This window comes from Pholcus phalangioides, unplaced genomic scaffold, assembly GCF_987345545.1.
Source record: "Pholcus phalangioides strain wild (caught in Gottingen) unplaced genomic scaffold, Ppha-v1.0 ptg000015l_1, whole genome shotgun sequence".
Taxonomy (NCBI): Eukaryota; Metazoa; Arthropoda; class Arachnida; order Araneae; family Pholcidae; genus Pholcus; species Pholcus phalangioides.
Genome location: NW_028301608.1, coordinates 31,089,013 through 31,105,949, shown reverse-complemented (window position 1 = coordinate 31,105,949; position 16,937 = coordinate 31,089,013).

Sequence of the window (16,937 nt, the reverse complement as noted above, 5' to 3'; positions counted from 1 at the left end):
ATCTGTTAATGAAATTATGAGATTGCAGCATATTTTTGGCACATGTATGGTTTAGTAGTATTGGCATAATTTTGGCAAGGTGCACTTTATTACATCGTGCACCTAAATACTAACTTAGGTGGGTATCTAAATTAAATTCAAACAACGTCAAATCGCGATACTTAGACTAGATAATGCACGATTTCAGTTTTGCTCGTGACCCGTGAACATCAGCGAGCCTTAACGTAATGTTGACGCATCGCATTCATTCAATCAAAGCTGATGCCACTGACAGCTTGGGTAATCAACATTAATACTCGTCATGCCCCCCTCATATCAGTGTATGACGAATTCACCGCATAATAACTAGGAGAGAGAGTTTAATGAGCAGGAATTCCTTCACAACGCGCCTAATTTGCCAGAGCTCCAACAAAACTCGATACGGGACAATTCTTCGGAATTGGAAAATCGAAATCGTTGTTGTATTCAGCGAAGAGTGTAGAAATGAATCTGATTTGTTCTTCTTCCTGGGTCACTCGCTCTAGTAAAAATAGTTGTGAATTTAATGGTAAAGGGACGTCGAACTAATAAAGGATTTTTCACAGGGCCATTGTCATTAGCAAACTATATATGCGAATTAAAGGTGTGAAGTAAAGGTGTGAAAAAACACCTTTACTCCGGAATACAGTTCATCTACCGTACTTTCCAGCTTTTAACCCCTTCACGCAAAAGTTTTTAGCAACAAATTTGGGTGACCTGTATTTGATATCGGCAATCAATCTAAAACAATGGTTTCCTAGTTCGCATGTTAGAATGTTCGCATCTTTTTCTACACAAGCAACCTTACCCTCACCCTCCCTCTTCCTCTCTCGCTTATATATGTAATATAAGGGTGATTACTTAATTCCCCTTCCCGCATTTCACTGCCGAACCGTTGTGATCCTAGAGAGAGAGAGAGAAGCATACTTTCAATTAGGAAAATTCTCTAAACGATGTGTAGAACTGCGATACGTCATTCATGTTGCAAAGGGTTGTATAGTTATGAGGAAATAAAAAATAACTTTTTATATAAAGTTACCATTTTTTCTCAAAATTCCAATTAAAATGCTGTTGTCCTCTTTCTCTTCTGAGGGAAAAAAATCAAAATCAGAGAAAATTTGGGAATGGAGAAATTTGTTTATGGAACAGCATAAGCGAGGGAAAAAAGTGTTTTTTGCTAGAGTTTATACATACTGTTCTTTCGAAAATTTCCTCCAATTTTCTGAACTCAAAAATATCTGAGCAAATATTGCACTTAGAAATGTGGATTTTTTTCCCATCGGAATGGCAGGACAACAAATTTTTAACCAATGGTTTTGGAGGACAGGGTGTGTTCCTATAAAACGTTTCCGTACATACTCATGTATAAACCGATCCCCCCCCCCACTCCCGAACAAACAAAACCGCGATAATTTGAGAGCCCGTATATAAGCTGACCTCCCACTTCCCAAAATCAGCGCATTTTAGAGAGGAAAAATTTGTATACATATTTTCATGCTATAAAACTTACAATGAAAAACTGTTCAAACTTTCTATTTGTTCGAAAGAAAATTACTTATAGAACCTTTATAGGGATATTTAATATAGAATATTACTTTATAGAACCCATTACTTTTATGAAAATGTCGTTTGTTGATTTTTAAAATGCATCAACACTTCCTGGGGTCAAAATGGGACCGCGAAGCAAGCTACGCACAGAATTTCCACAGCGCCAGTTAAGAGTTAATTATTCACGGATTTATGGGTTACCCTGTACATGTTCAGTTCTTGTGAAATTTTGAGGATGTATGCACACCAAAATTATTTATTGAATTTATTATCATTTATATAATTGAACTTAACGAAGATTGACATTTTTAACACAGTTTTCTTCCGTTTCGTGGGGTTTCACTAGATGGAAAAATAAAGATCGTGCATAAAGCTGTCTCACATATTGTCCAAATACAGTCATGTAAATGTTGTTACTTTTCATTCCTAAAGGATCTATATAACGCACTGTCAATAAAGCATTTCAGACAATACGTAAATTTGAGTATGAGTAATACTAGAAATTTTGACATGCGAGTTTCGCAATAACGTGTTTGCGTCCCGTAATATTCGTGAGATGTTTCATTCGGTTCTTCTATTATGCATAAAATATATAATTGTATTGTGAAAGATGTGACAGCGAGAATGGAACTGAAACTACAAAAATATTTCTAAAGAAGGGGAGAAAGAGAGGGGGGGGGAGTGAATGCAACAGATGTTTTAACGTGAACACCTGGTTTTTTAAGAATTCCTAGACATATTCCGGAGAAAGTGATCACTCGTGACAAAGCCATAACGCAGAGGCTTTGCTGGCTGAATTTACGTCATATGAAAATTTCATGAGTTCATATATATATATATATATGTAATGTGTGCACTCATTTCTACATATTATTGTTATTCGCGAGGCATATATTTCAAATACGAGCGTCGTGCGTATCACTATATTTACATCTGCTTCGTATGTTCAGGATTTCCGTATAAAATGAAAGCACGTGCCCTAAATTCCATCTATTTTTATTATAGTATATATATATTATTTTTTTTCTGGTAGGTGAATTGTCAAATAAATATATAAATATATTTTTATGCGTAGCATTTTCTTTTTTCATTTTTTATTCCGACTTACGTTAGAAAATTGCGATGTAAATCACCATTTTTCCGCTCGGTAGAAGAATCAAGGAGAGTAGGTAGGTAGGCTACGTTGTGTGTGTGTGTGTGGATGGATGGTTTTTGGCCGGCCGCGATGCACACGCATTCTATAAAGCCCATTTAACACTGATCTCGCACCTCATTTCTCCTCATGAATATTGCATATATCATACTACGTACGTACGTACACACAGAAAGGCTTTGCGGAGAACGGTTCGCCTTTTCGAATTCTCGCTCACAAACACGTGAGAAGATTCCATTTTTTTTTCTTTTAATATATTATACATCTTTCGCAATGGCCAAAGGAACTCCCTGGGAATTCCATAAACGCCAGCATAAAAGAGAGAGAGAGAGAGAGAAATACACAGAATGTATAAGTCACACACGAATAGAATGTTGCGCCTTGAGCTCTTTTTGATCCTACCGTAGGATTATATTCTCTTCCCACCGTATATATAATGAGTGAATATAATTATTGAAAGAATCACGTTCGTGCTTAATGAGATTTAACTGTTTGTGTTCGAAGAACCGATACTTTGAATTTCCAATCAACTTCTGCCTGTCTCATCTAAATTACGTTTAATGCTGCTAAAAAAGAAATATTTCATCGCTTCGTAACGACGTGTTTCAGTGAAAATTTTTAAAGCAAATATATATTTATTATTTCTTAGGAATGCGCATTTTATAACATTTATCAAGAAGGAACTTCTTAGCTTTGAAAACTGGAAATGTGAAATAATTATTTAATGCTATATAAGAATGCTCGTGATTTTTCCATCCTAATCTTCGGTTTTCAATAATTTAGAGGTTAAAAATAAATTATACGTTCATGATAGTATAATTTTGCAATATCAGTGTTGCCGTTACCGGGCTTAGTGCTATAAAAGTCACAGGGAACACGTACGAAATAATTCTCATTTATTTGTTACATAACATTACATTGCATTATGTTATGTATTTATACTGAATACAGCATTCAAAAAATTTGTATAGAATGAATAATATGAAATGCTTTTTGAAATTACGTTTCATGTAAATTACGTTTTGTGCTAATAAAAGGGATTAGTTTGTCTCTTCGTATAATAACTAGTTTCCCGTTGAAATTTTCAAATTAAATATATTTATTATTGCTTCGTAGAAATTCACGTTGGAAAGTCGTATTGTATAAAACTTATCTAGAAGGAGCTTAGCTTTGAAAACTGAAAATGTTGTGAAATAGTTATATAGGAATATAAGAGATACTTGTCATTTTTCCCACCTAATCTTAAGTTTTTAATAGTTTGTAGGTTAAAAATGATTTATAAAAGCGTATGATTTTATAATTTTAGTTTCTACTCGTTTAGTATACGACAAGTGTTTTCTCAACCTTTAGGAGAGTGCGGGCCACTTCATTGATTTGAAAAAGTGTCCCGGCTCACTTAAACAAGTGATCTGGAGCAGCGTCGCTGGTCACTTAACTGGTCTGTAAATGTGGTGAGGCATCACCATCTATAGCAGAAGGCCTCTGCGCAAAGCTCGTGACGTGACCGAATTAGGTCACTTCACCTGTAGGAATAAATTGTAGGCCAATAACCTGTAGCTGGATATAATGCCAAAAAAAAGGTAAAGATACCGCGTCCGTCGGCCTGCTATATCCAATGGCTACAGGTTAAATGGGTCTACTTCACAGTGACGTCACGAGCTTCGAACGGAGGATTTCTGCTATAGATGGTGTTGGGCGAGGGTCGCTTGAGTGATCTGGAACCGTGTCCGCTGGTCTCCCAAGTCATCTTTAAATATTTCGCGCTCCATTTAAGTGATCTGGGAAGATCCCCAGGGTCTCATATGTGATCTGCGAATGTGCCCGGGTCACTTTAGTGATTTGGGAAGGTACCGCGAGGCACTTACGGGACCTGCAGCTGTGTCACGAATCGCGTAAATGATCTGAAGTGTACATCGAGTAACTCAAGTGCTCTGGAACTGTGCCGCGGGGACCAGCAAATAACCGTGATTAACTGAAATGATCTGGGAATGTGCCGCGGATCGCTTGAAGGACCTGTAAATGTGACGAGCGCTAAGCGATCTGGAAATATGCCACGCGTCACTCAAGTGATGCGGAACTGTACCAAGGGTCACTTAAAGTGTGGCTTAAGTGAAAATGTACAGCTTAGTTTATTTTTATAAAAATAAGTTCTAGATCACGGGCAATACAAAATGACTCCGGGGGCCACATCTGCCCTCGCGGCCCATGGGTTGAACATGTATGGTACAAGATAAAATTACGAGCAGTGCCGACGTTATCGGGCACTGCTCGTGAAAAAAAAAAAAATCACGGGAAGCGCATAGCTAATAATTCTCACTGATTCTATACATCACATTGCATTATATTACGTAATTAGATCGATTGATGCATTGCACAATTTTTACACACCGTATGTTGTGATTAATGACAAAAAAAAAATCAAACTAATTCTTAATTTTTTTAAATTTCTCAGACTTATATTGAAGGAATCAGTAATTAATAAGCAAAAAACCAATTAATTCATTTACTACTCACTAAAACATTTTAAACAGCCATGATTAATCTTCCTGACGGTGCTCTTGTGGCACCTTTGCTCTTCCAATTATTTTAGCAGTTGTTCAAGAATTGCCACACCAGGTATAGCGGGTGCTAATTTTTGATTGTGAGCGCAATTTAGTGACTAAGTAATTTTATATTAAAAAACGGTGTTATGGGGGAAAGCGAAGTCAGTCAAAATCGATTGATAAAAACGTAAATGAAAAATAAACCTAAAAAAAATTATTTATTTTCATTTCATAGAGTAGTAGGTGGGGAACACTACTACTATTAAACCACACATGCACCTCATTTATATTCCTCTGCGGAACTTCTAACGAATTGGTGCATATACGTATAGCGAACCTGACGTGAAGTTTGCTTCTGTGTAATTCTTGGTATGTGTGGTGCTGCCATCAATTTTTCTATGTCTGAGTAAAGTGATTGAATAATTGTGTTGTTGTAGCTGTGGCTGAGCGCCTGAATGCGGTGGTCTATCAGTTGCTAGGTGTGTGCGTCGCATACGTTGGGCTTGACCGTGCTCGAAATTGAGACGATTTATATGTAATCTTTATCAATAAGATTATCCAGTAATTACATATATTTTTTTTCTGCAGAAACGCAATCAGCATATGATTTTTATATTTCTATTTACAATAATCACCGCGATACCCGATTATGCCACTGCGATTCCAGATTTTCCACCGCTAAAGTAGAAGATCTGCTCATTGTAGTTGCGTCTATTTGTGACATGAATAGAGGAATGAGGACCTGTCATCTAAACGACGACGAACACTATGACGGCTGGACGTCCAGTCCCTTCAGCAGCGTAAGCTGCGGTGCAAGAATCTGAACTGGCTATGTAACCATGAGTGGAATGTCGACATGCTAAGTAACACAAGACGCTCCCGGTGCCGACAGACGATCGACGGATGTTATATGCGAGATTTCTAAATTAATCATTGTTATTGGGCCCGACTGCCCTAAATCTATCTCTATGTTACTTGTTATTTAATAAACTTTCTGGACACATCCATCCTTCGGGAACACTTAGATATCTCTCTGAGATGTGAAGTGGGATGTGTCCGATAACTTCGGTACTTCAATGGTCAATGTATCGTTGTAGGCTTGTTGGTCTCTGCGGCGAAAAAATAAATAATTGAATAAATAAATAACTTTTCTAAAGAATAACTTCCGCAAATCCCATTCAAAAATATGCCTATTCTTTTAATTTTTATTAACTTTGAAACTATTTACGTATTTACGGGGCACACTGCAATTTCACAGTTTCTCCTCATAGTGTTTGCGAAGAACAGTCAAACTCAGTTGTAACGGCAACTCTTCTTTAACGTCAGTATTTGGTTGGCCGGACTGATTCTCATAGATAATAATGCTAATGAATCTTGCTCATATAATCGATGAAAACGCACCGACCTCTTATACAGCGAAATATTTTCGCCACTTTTGCTTCTTTTTTACGGTTTTTTCAGGTAAATAATTTATAGAATAAAAATTCATCACATTGAGGCAATATTTGTCTCTTATTTGACCATCCAACATACTCATTGGTCTGGTCCATATATATTCCCGTACTTTCCTGAAATATATAGAGTTTACCTTCCCGACTTTTTTTTATTTTCAATGAAAAGGTTCCGTTTTTTCAACAAAGTTTACTTTAAATTCGTAATTTGCACTGGTATCGAGAATGAAAATAATTTTCGTAATTTACAAAATGTGTAACAATATTAAATTTTACTTTTTCCCTTGAAGTACATTTTAGCAGAATCGCTGGAGCTGTGTATATCTCGCAATGTGTTATTTGTAAGCTATATTTGGCAATATAGCCAACAATTTGCAAAATTTTTTGACGAGAATTCACTATGGCCCGTATTTACGTGTGGTCCCAAAAATTCCCATATTCATCTCGATTAAATACGGTCACCCTTAATCGCAATGAAAAACACCTTCATATACGCAGGTTTCATAAACTTTTTGTCACAAGTCTTGCTCTAAACCTGTTTTGGTGAGCAATGTAAGATTATTTTAAACGGGGGAAGAAAAAAAATTGAATATAAATTTTATAAATAAGACGGCAGTTATATATATCATATCATATCATATCATATCATATCATATCATATCATATCATATCATATCATATCATATCATATCATATCATATCATATCATATCATATCATATCATATCATATCATATCATATCATATCATATCATATCATATCATATCATATCATATCATATCATATCATATATCCTTTTTGTTAATGAGTCGTGGACTTTTGACCCACCTTGTATATTACATGTAACCGCTGCAATGTCTTGCTGATCTTTCTAATAATGTTTCTTCGAAAATTCTTTGTTGTAGAATCAGTTTCCCATAGAGATATAATTAAAATTTCAAGCATACGAACGCGACAACAAAATGCTGGAAGGAAGAAGTTTTGCTACTTTTAAGACCTTGCGTCCATCTCAGTGAACATCACATTACATTCATGCAAATGCCTAAATATGAATAAAAATGAAAAAAAAAAATTTTTTTAATGTAAAAGAATTTTCTTGAGAAAGAAATAAAAACTAACTTTATTGTGTAAGCCAAGAAAGCACTGATCACAGACATAAATCGTAGCAACATTGTCACTAGTATTACCAATGTACATTTAAAAAATATAAATTTTATTCAGTAAAGGGATTCTCTTCTTTACCAAAAAGTCAATAATGCGCTTTATCACGCGAGGAAAAAATTTACCGTGGACATTTTTGCAGGTCACGTCCATTGAGATAGACGTTGGGTCTTAAAGGGTTAAATATGATTTTCTGTATGAAAGGGGGAGAACATGCGCTGTAACTAAGAACAGTTGCACCTACGGACGTTCCATTTTAAAATTCAGGTGGGAATGTAGGGTGGAGGCTCCTAACGGCTGTAAACTAGTGATAAGCAGTTGCTCACGAGAAGCCGGCTCGTGGAAGACTCAAGATAATTAAATATAATATTTTCACTCTTTTTTTTGAGGGTCAAAGCAAAAAAGAAATTTCATCTCATCTTTAATTTTTTTTTCTTTTCCCCTCTAAATTTGTTGAAGATTATTTGTCATTGTCATAGTTTATTATCGAGGTTTTCATGATTATTTTTTTTGATTTTAAAGACATCATAAAATATCAACTTACGTGTTCTTATCGCTCTTTAGAAAATAAAATGACTTGCGTTGCATTTTCGGACACAATCGTTTGTGCCCACAGGTGCATTGGCCATTTTTAAGTATATTTTTATTATTAGTGCTTCATTATTTTTCTGTTTTCCTTCAAATTTCCCTACGAAATCGTGTTTTTTCTTTGTAAAAACCGTATATAAAATCATGATTGTAAAGTTATAAAGAAGCTATAGGTCCTGCAAGGAAGTTTATGAACTTATTTGTTTTTTTCAGATACGAAATTGTTTGGCGACAATGTGCTTGTGATTGTTAGAAGAGAAAACTTGATTAAACATTTTGTGTATGCGTGTAGGTACATCAGGTTGTTTTGTACCTAAGAACGAGAATCGCATCTCCAAATTTTGAATTTTTGAACATCCAGTATTCAAAATTTTAGATTAAAAAAACATGACTTTATTCAGAAGAGTTTTTAGAACATAGCACAGCTGAGCATTTTACTAAGTGAAAATATGTTTCCCAGCGGCTGACGAAAACTAAAATGTGAATTTTGTCCGTGTAGCAGTATCTCCTATTTTATATATTTATGCAGTAGAAGCGCATAATTCAAATTTAATTACTTTTGATGTAGGAGTTTTTCTTGATCTTAGACATGAAATACACATGATGTTTTGTTCATCTCTTTATCCTGACCCTCTTATTTTCTGCCCCATGAGTGTTCGCTAATAATATTATGACACAGTTCCTGGGAATGGTGATTCTTACTCATGCATAACTACTGTTTCCTGCTCAAAACAAAGACAAATACAAAAAGTACCGCAATGTGTTTTCCTTGATATGTTTAGTATCAATTTCAAGTACTCACAAATCATTTTAATGCACACATATATTCTTAATATACATGAGTTTATTTACAATCCAGACGTCACAGACAAACAATGAGCGTTGTTTTGCCGTAACGTTTGTTGTAAATATCACTAAAATGAGCGTGGGAGGGCATGAAGGGGGGGGGAGATGCAAAATTCCTTAATCGGTCGCTTAACGGCCATACAAATGAATAGATTGCACCGCACGCATTAAGAGACGCTAATGATAGGTTCCGAGTTTGTCGGTGGCATAGAAATTACTGTGATTAACACTTTGAATAATAATGTCAGATTCTCGAAATGACCCACGCATACGGCACAAAAGAACAAAAAAAAAAAAAATATCCAGAGAATCCACGAGAATAATTCTGGTAGGATGTAACGCCAGGTGCCAGATACACAAATGCTTTTCCCCCCAGAAGAAAAAAAAAGCGGTAGTTTTCAACACTTTAGGTAGACGAAAGCTTAAACTACAATGTGACTACGTAAACGAGCTGAGCCAAGGGAAAAAAATTGGTTCAGATATTTAAAAAAAAAGGTAGAAAAGATAACGTGGATGCTATCTCTACAAGGGATAGATAGGGAGAGAAGTTGCTCGAGAGAGAAGTGCGAGATGGAAGTTAAAGAGATGTCATTTATTGTGGATGTCGAAATTGTCAGTGGTAATGACAGCCATTATCCTTTCCCTGCATTTTATAAGAGAAGGTTTCTCTCTCCCCTCGCTTGTGAAAGCTCGGGTACACTTTGCCACGATCCATTCAAAGCTGCGGTACCATCGGTTTTTTTTTTCCCTTTCAGTGGCACCTACGATGATGGACTCAAAACATTTCCTAACGAAATCCACAGATACGCGCGTTACTGGTGTCAATGCCGTTATCCTCTTTATTTCACTCGCTATTTTTTTTTCTTTAATGACAAATTCGGGGACACCAGATTTTTTTAAGTTGGAGTCTGGTCCATTCCCGCCGTGCGGGGAAAAGCAAGGTTTAATAAAGACCACAATGCGCATTGAGACAAAGGCTTTAGCAGGGAAGGAGGGTGCTCAGGACCCCCCTCCCCCCCCACCCGATCAAAAAGAAGAAAAAACACATTTCGCTAAAAAAAATGAAATATCGAAAAGAAATACACTTCACATACGATATTAACTAATTTTTATTAAATGCTTTAAGCTTTTGGTGCCCCCCCCCAGAGGGCGATCTTGCGTAAGCCCCTACGTTCAGCCAATTCAATGGGTCTTTTATAATAAGGATATTTAAGAATTTTCCAGAATCTGTGATTCAGATTTCCAGGCATATCCTGGTCTCCCTGGATGTTTCCCGATATGCCGGCTAATGCGCGGAAATAATTAAGTTCAAAACGCGTTGGATTTTCATCATGTATAGTATTTTGATCCTTAATTCTTCAAAACACGAATTTTTTTAGTCATTTAACAGTTTCTATTTATAATAGTTTGCGTCAAGAGCAATACAGCTTATTTAGACCATGAGAGCCATTTTGTTTCTTTGAAGCTTGAGAGCTGTTTAGTTTTTATTTTCTCATTGTTCTCAAGAATGTTTTTGATACGTGTTTTTCTTTTCAGAAATTTCCCGTTTTTATTGACGAAAACGACTAATATGTATGATATGTATATATGATAACAAATAGAATTTTTATAGTGTTTTTATTCCACATACCGGTGTGCATTCTGTGTGCCAATAAACTGGTTAATATATTAATATATTTGCGGCTGAAATACGTTTCTGTCAACATAAAAAATAAAACATAGTAACTGGTGTTGTGGCGCATAAAAGTTACACCGGCATGCAATATAAAAATGAGCCGCTTTGCGGTCGTGTGTGCATAGTGCTGGACTCCCGTCCTGAGGATCCAGGTTCGAACCACGTTGACGGAACAGTGATGGTTGGCTGAAGTTGATTTTCTGCGGTTTTCCAGCTTCGAGTCACGAATGTGAGCCGGTCTCCCATTTGGAAAAATCTCTCCGCAGAGAGCAGGCCCGCCTACCACACGATACTGACAAAACATGAGAAAAAAAATTCAAGCATTCCCATCTTTACTTCAGAAAATTGGAGGCAGATGGCATGAACATGAAACAAGCGCAACTCGACAACGTAAATACATTAGGGTCGGACAAACTCTCAGAACACACATTCCAGCATGTACCAATTCATTAGAAATTCCGTAGAGGAATCTGTACGAGATGCATGTTCGGTTAAGTAGTATAAAAATGAAATATGTATTTTTATAACACATCTTGTTCATTTTTATTCTACACATCTGTTAAATATCAACAACCATTTTTTTTTTGTAGATCTTGTATAATTGTAGTTTTGATTTTATTCAATAGGTCCTGCTAAAAATGGTTTCTCATATTTATGAAAACAAAGCATAAAAATACGAAGTATATTAAGTAAGAAGTTTAGGAAATTTTTCCTCCATTTTTGTTTCACCTGTTCGCAAGTTATTTTTCATACTTATGACGGTTCTCGAAAACGTTCATTTAATTCCAACGGATTCAACACCGAACTGAACCGTACATAGCCCAAGGTTTTAGTGTCAATAGTTAGAAAAATTGATGGCAGATGACAACACTAAACACAAGAAACATTACACAGAAAAAAAACACGTACTCGCACATTCTGACATGTACCAATTCGTTAGAAATTCCGTAGAGGAATGTGCACGAGGTGCATATAAGGTTGAGTAGAAGTAGTAGTAATTTGAATAGGTAATTTTTCTCCACTAAATTATAATTCGAATCTCTAATGGCTTCTGAATTTTCTTTTTCAAGATGTCCGGAATTTTATCAGTGAATTTGAGTGAAAGCGACCCTGTATTATCCATTGGACATAAACTACTTGATCATTCAAGTTGGAACGGTTTTTTGAGCACACTTGAGGATTTAAAGTTTAGTTAACTACTGAACTACAGTATTTGACGCGCGTGTTGATTTGAAGTAACAAAATACTCAAAAAGAATAATAAAAGCTGAAAAAAAAATAGCAACGTTAATTCGAAAATGTAGAAAAAGTAAAGTAATCCATATTATACAGTGAACCCCCTCTTAACGGTTGCCCCTCACATGAAGGCACCCCTGTTTTACTGCGAAATAAAAATATCCTGTAAATGCAATGACGGAAAGTCATTGGATTGTCTTTCAGCATAAAATACATTTTGAAATATTCTGTAAAACTCACCACACTGCGTCCGATCAGTTTTTTCAAAAGATGCTAATTCAGAATGTAAACTTTATATGATAATTCTTTTGTAATTTTAATTTCGTAACTATGGAATGATTATGTATTTTTTCATATCTTTAAACGCATCTCATATTGTCAGAATTTCATTCATATAAAAATAACCATTTCAGTTACTGTTAATACTATATAACACAAGAGCTCCTCCTCTTCCTCAATACGGTCAACCCTCTTTTACGGACAAATTTTTTGTCCCGCGCGTGCCCGCAAAAGAGGGGCTTTACTGTATTTTAAAACGATATTAAAAAAAGCATCTGCATTTCAATAGAAATAAAAATGTGTAAAGTAGAAGAATAATCTGTTTATAAGAAGAGTCACTCGCAGAATAAACAGTGCTTTTATAGATTCTTTTTCTTAACTTATAAATGTACGAAATGAATTAAAATATATATAATAAATGAGATAGGTACGCAATTCATTCCGTTGAAATACGAGATGAATTACGTACGTCAATGAATTAAATATCTAAAGATATCTGAGCTAAAAAAAGCGTAACTTCGGATTCATTTCCATTCGAGCGAATTATTTAACGCTTCGAGAGAGCCCCAACTTCGACTTATGAGTGAATAATGTCAACGTTTTCTTTAATGAGCCTGCCTTAACCACACAACTATTTAATTAAGCTTCATTCCCGTGCACAAATCCAAAGAATCTTGCCCACACAACAGAATTTCACCAGAGGAAACTATAGAGGAAAGAATAATAACAAAAAAGACAAAGTTGTCCAAACCACAAGCAACAAACTCGGGGTAAAACGAACAAGAAGAGTCTTCGGAACCCCTGTATACCCTGCATCTCTCTCTCTCTCTCTCTCTCTTATCGTTAATGCTTTCGGATTCTATTTAATTTTGCCGGTTGTTTCAGGTACTCAACCGAGTCCTTGTGTTTGTCGGTTAGATTAGGAATAACCTCCTCTTTTGGGAGACCCTTCCTTCCTTTTTCCAGTTCGCTAAATGCTGTTACAGCGTTTCGCCGGTAAATAAGAACGGACTTGGCGGAAAATACGATAAAAAGGTAATTATTCGCTTCCGGACACGGAATAAGGAAATAGAAGAAGATTTCGCTGTAGAGCTTCTTTTTTTTTTCTTTACTGGTAATTTTTGCCTAACAAAACAAGAACAAAACCCAGGCAGTGTTTTGCCTGATTAGCCCCGTTCGAAAGCAGAGCTGTCTGATACGGTCCGTTTTCCCTGGATTGAACTTGGACATCTCGATCCTTTAATTAAGAAGTCTCAACGTGGAAAACATCTCGCTTTTACTAATATCCAAATACGTTAAGCGTTCCTGAAGGGGATTTGAAAAACAAAGAAAGTTTTCGATTCTGTAATTCTGAACGTATTTCAGTTTATATGGTTAATAGAGTGGAGTTACCAGCCATCTTGGTTTATGTCAAGGAGGATAGTTTCTGCCTGATGCAAACAATTACAGTTCGGCAGTCATCGGTGTCAATTAGGAATTAATGTTAGAAATGCTAGTTTTTCAACTAGCGTAACTAACATGGAAAGGGTCGTCTTCAAAAAAATTATGTAAATATTTGAGTACATTCATATCACCCAGAAACAAATAAAAACAAAAGATTATAGGTTAAATTAAATTATTAAAGCCCCAAAAATTGTTAAAAATGATAACAGTCGGCTGTTATCATTTGTCATCACCCAATTTTTAATTGGGTTGCTGTATTTTTGAAATATATTACATCCATATTTGTTATGGGCATCGTTTTCTCAGCTACGTCATTGGGCATTTTGCCTGTTGTAGCGTTGTATTTGTATTTGTACTCATCGCCTCTCGCGCTCATTGGCGATGTCTATGGAAAAAAAACTTATTTTCTCTTCCTTATCCTTTCTTTTCAGATGTTTTGATCTAGAAGCTAGTCATTTCCGTTTTTTCTCTCTTTCTTTGTCTGCTCTGTACTTCATCATGTCGTTATTTAAATAACGCCACTCTAACACTCAAGGGTTGTGGGATTTTTATGTTCGTTCTTAGTCTCAGTGGGCGTTCAAAATATTAATATTTAGTTTTTTTCTGATTGACCCATAATAATTCTACAGGATATTTTTATATTTCTGTGCGCACTTAAATCACTAGAATCAGCGGTAATTTTTAGAAAAAACTTTTTGATAGTCGTCACCTTGAGACCCTCTCCTTGTAAGAAGAAAAATGAAGGATGTAAGCAAAACTAAAAGAAAGTAGTCGATGTGAATATATATATCATGAAAATATTTTATTCTTATATAAAATACCTTGAAAGAAGCTAATATCCTAATATAGGAGGCAAAGTGATAGAGAAGAGCTCTGTTCTGGGGTGAAGTTATTCACACAGTCACCTCAAAAGTACGTAAAGCTCGAACAGATACATGTTTTTTTGAAGGTGCTTTGCCACAAGAAATCTAAGTCTCGGTGTTTTTTTGATAAAATTCCAAAGTCTCGCTCTATTTATTTTTGAATAGCAAATTATAATTCTTGAAATATATTTCTTCCCCGTTTTCATTTTTAGTAACGCAAGCACATCATTTCACGAGAAACAAATATTGTGCGTTTTCTGGTTTTGTTCCAATAAGAGAATATGAAAACGAGCAAAATATTTATCACCATTTTTTTTCTTTGCGAAATATACTATTTACGAAAATGATTTGAAAATATACACGTGTAACTAAACTGATGGTCAGAACTGCAAGGAGTGATATAAGTCGTCAAAACAAACAACATTAATCATACAGTGGGGGGGTCGGAAAGCAAGCGGCAAGCCGCGAGAAGGCGCCTGCATGGTGAAAATGAAAAGCACGGTGAAGACGAATGATAAAGAAAACATATTTATTATTGAAAACTTTGCAAAAAATTCTCAAATGAGAGACTTCCGGTCTCAGTACAGGCGTCGCATCGGTGACGGAATGAATTGCGTACACATTGAGCGATTCCTGGCATTTCACGAACGTCTGCAGCTGCGACGCTAATTCGGGAGACATGATCCTCTCGTTACTCGATGGGCGTTTCGTAAACGATTTTTTTTAGCTGTTCCCAGAAGAAAAAATCTAGGCAGGTAGAGCGTGGCAGCCCTACCATGGCCAATCCATCCGTTCGGGAAATCAATGTCCTGGTATGTATAAAGACGTCACTTTCCCTACAACAGGTTCTGAAAACTGGCTGAAATATCGAGGTTTCAGGGAAGGAAAATTCATTTTTGCCCTCACGGGGACTCGAACGCTGGTCTCTCGTTTGCCATACGAATGCTCTACCGGACGAGTAACTTTGTTTGTCTGGTAGAGCACTCGTCCGGCAAACGAGAGACTGGAATACGAGTCCCCGTGAACGCAGAGATGAATTTTCCTTCCTTAAAACACCGATATCTCTTCATTCAGCCAGTTTTCCGAATCCGTTGTAATGTCAGGTAGTTCCGCCAAATCTTGAGGAAATGTGCTTGCGTTCCGTCGTACTGAAACCACATAATCGTTCGAAGATTTGCTGGCATATTTCGTGGTATCACTTGGCAACACCTTCTGAAGGGCGAATAGCAGCTGAATGACGGGTGCTGTGAAAGTAGACGTCTCATCAACTTCACAGAAAACGTCCTCTCGTAACTTGCCGCTTGGTTTTCGACCCCACGTTGTATAGTGAAAGTTGTTTGTTTTGGTGAGTTCTACCATTCCTTACAGTTCTGACCATCAGGTTAGTTACACCTTAAAAGAGAAATTATATCGTGTATGTATGTATATATATATATACAGTCAAACCTCGTTAGTGCGTCACTCAGTTAACACGTCACTCCGCTTACCGGGTCACTTTTTGGAAGTCCCAATTGCCCTCAGGCGGGAACTAGCACAGCTATGGCTTACTCCGTTTAACGAGTCACTCCGCTTACTAAGTCATATTTTTGCTCTCCCGAGAGTGACTCATTAACGAGGTTTGACTGTATACCATGTAATTTCTTTGCTTTTAGGCATAGTTGGTAACTATTTCTGAAATCTTATTCCATTGATGTTGTCATTCGTAATACATCTAATTCTAGCAATTTATTTCTCTTACGACATAATTTCTTCTCCACTCTATTTCATGTCCACCATTTTCAGTATTGATACGTCCAGACCCTGTATCAGGTGTTATATCTCAATCATATTTTCCTCATGTTCACGTTTCAAACACTCGAAAGTGACAGCAATGAGCAGATACTTTAGAATTCGACGAATTTCAAAACTCCTGCAGCATTTCTACTCGTTCCAGAGGTTCCCGAATCACCTTTATATGTTACTTTGTGCAAAATTATTTTTTAAAAAATGCATTTGCTTTTCATATAAGTGAGGAAAGAAACCTTTCCTTTCCCGTCCAGATTTCCTTTGAAGGGAAAAGTAAGGCTCAGGGGAGGTCGCAGGCTCGAAGCAAAGAAACTTTATAAAACTTTGTACTTTATTCGTTCTGTAGAAT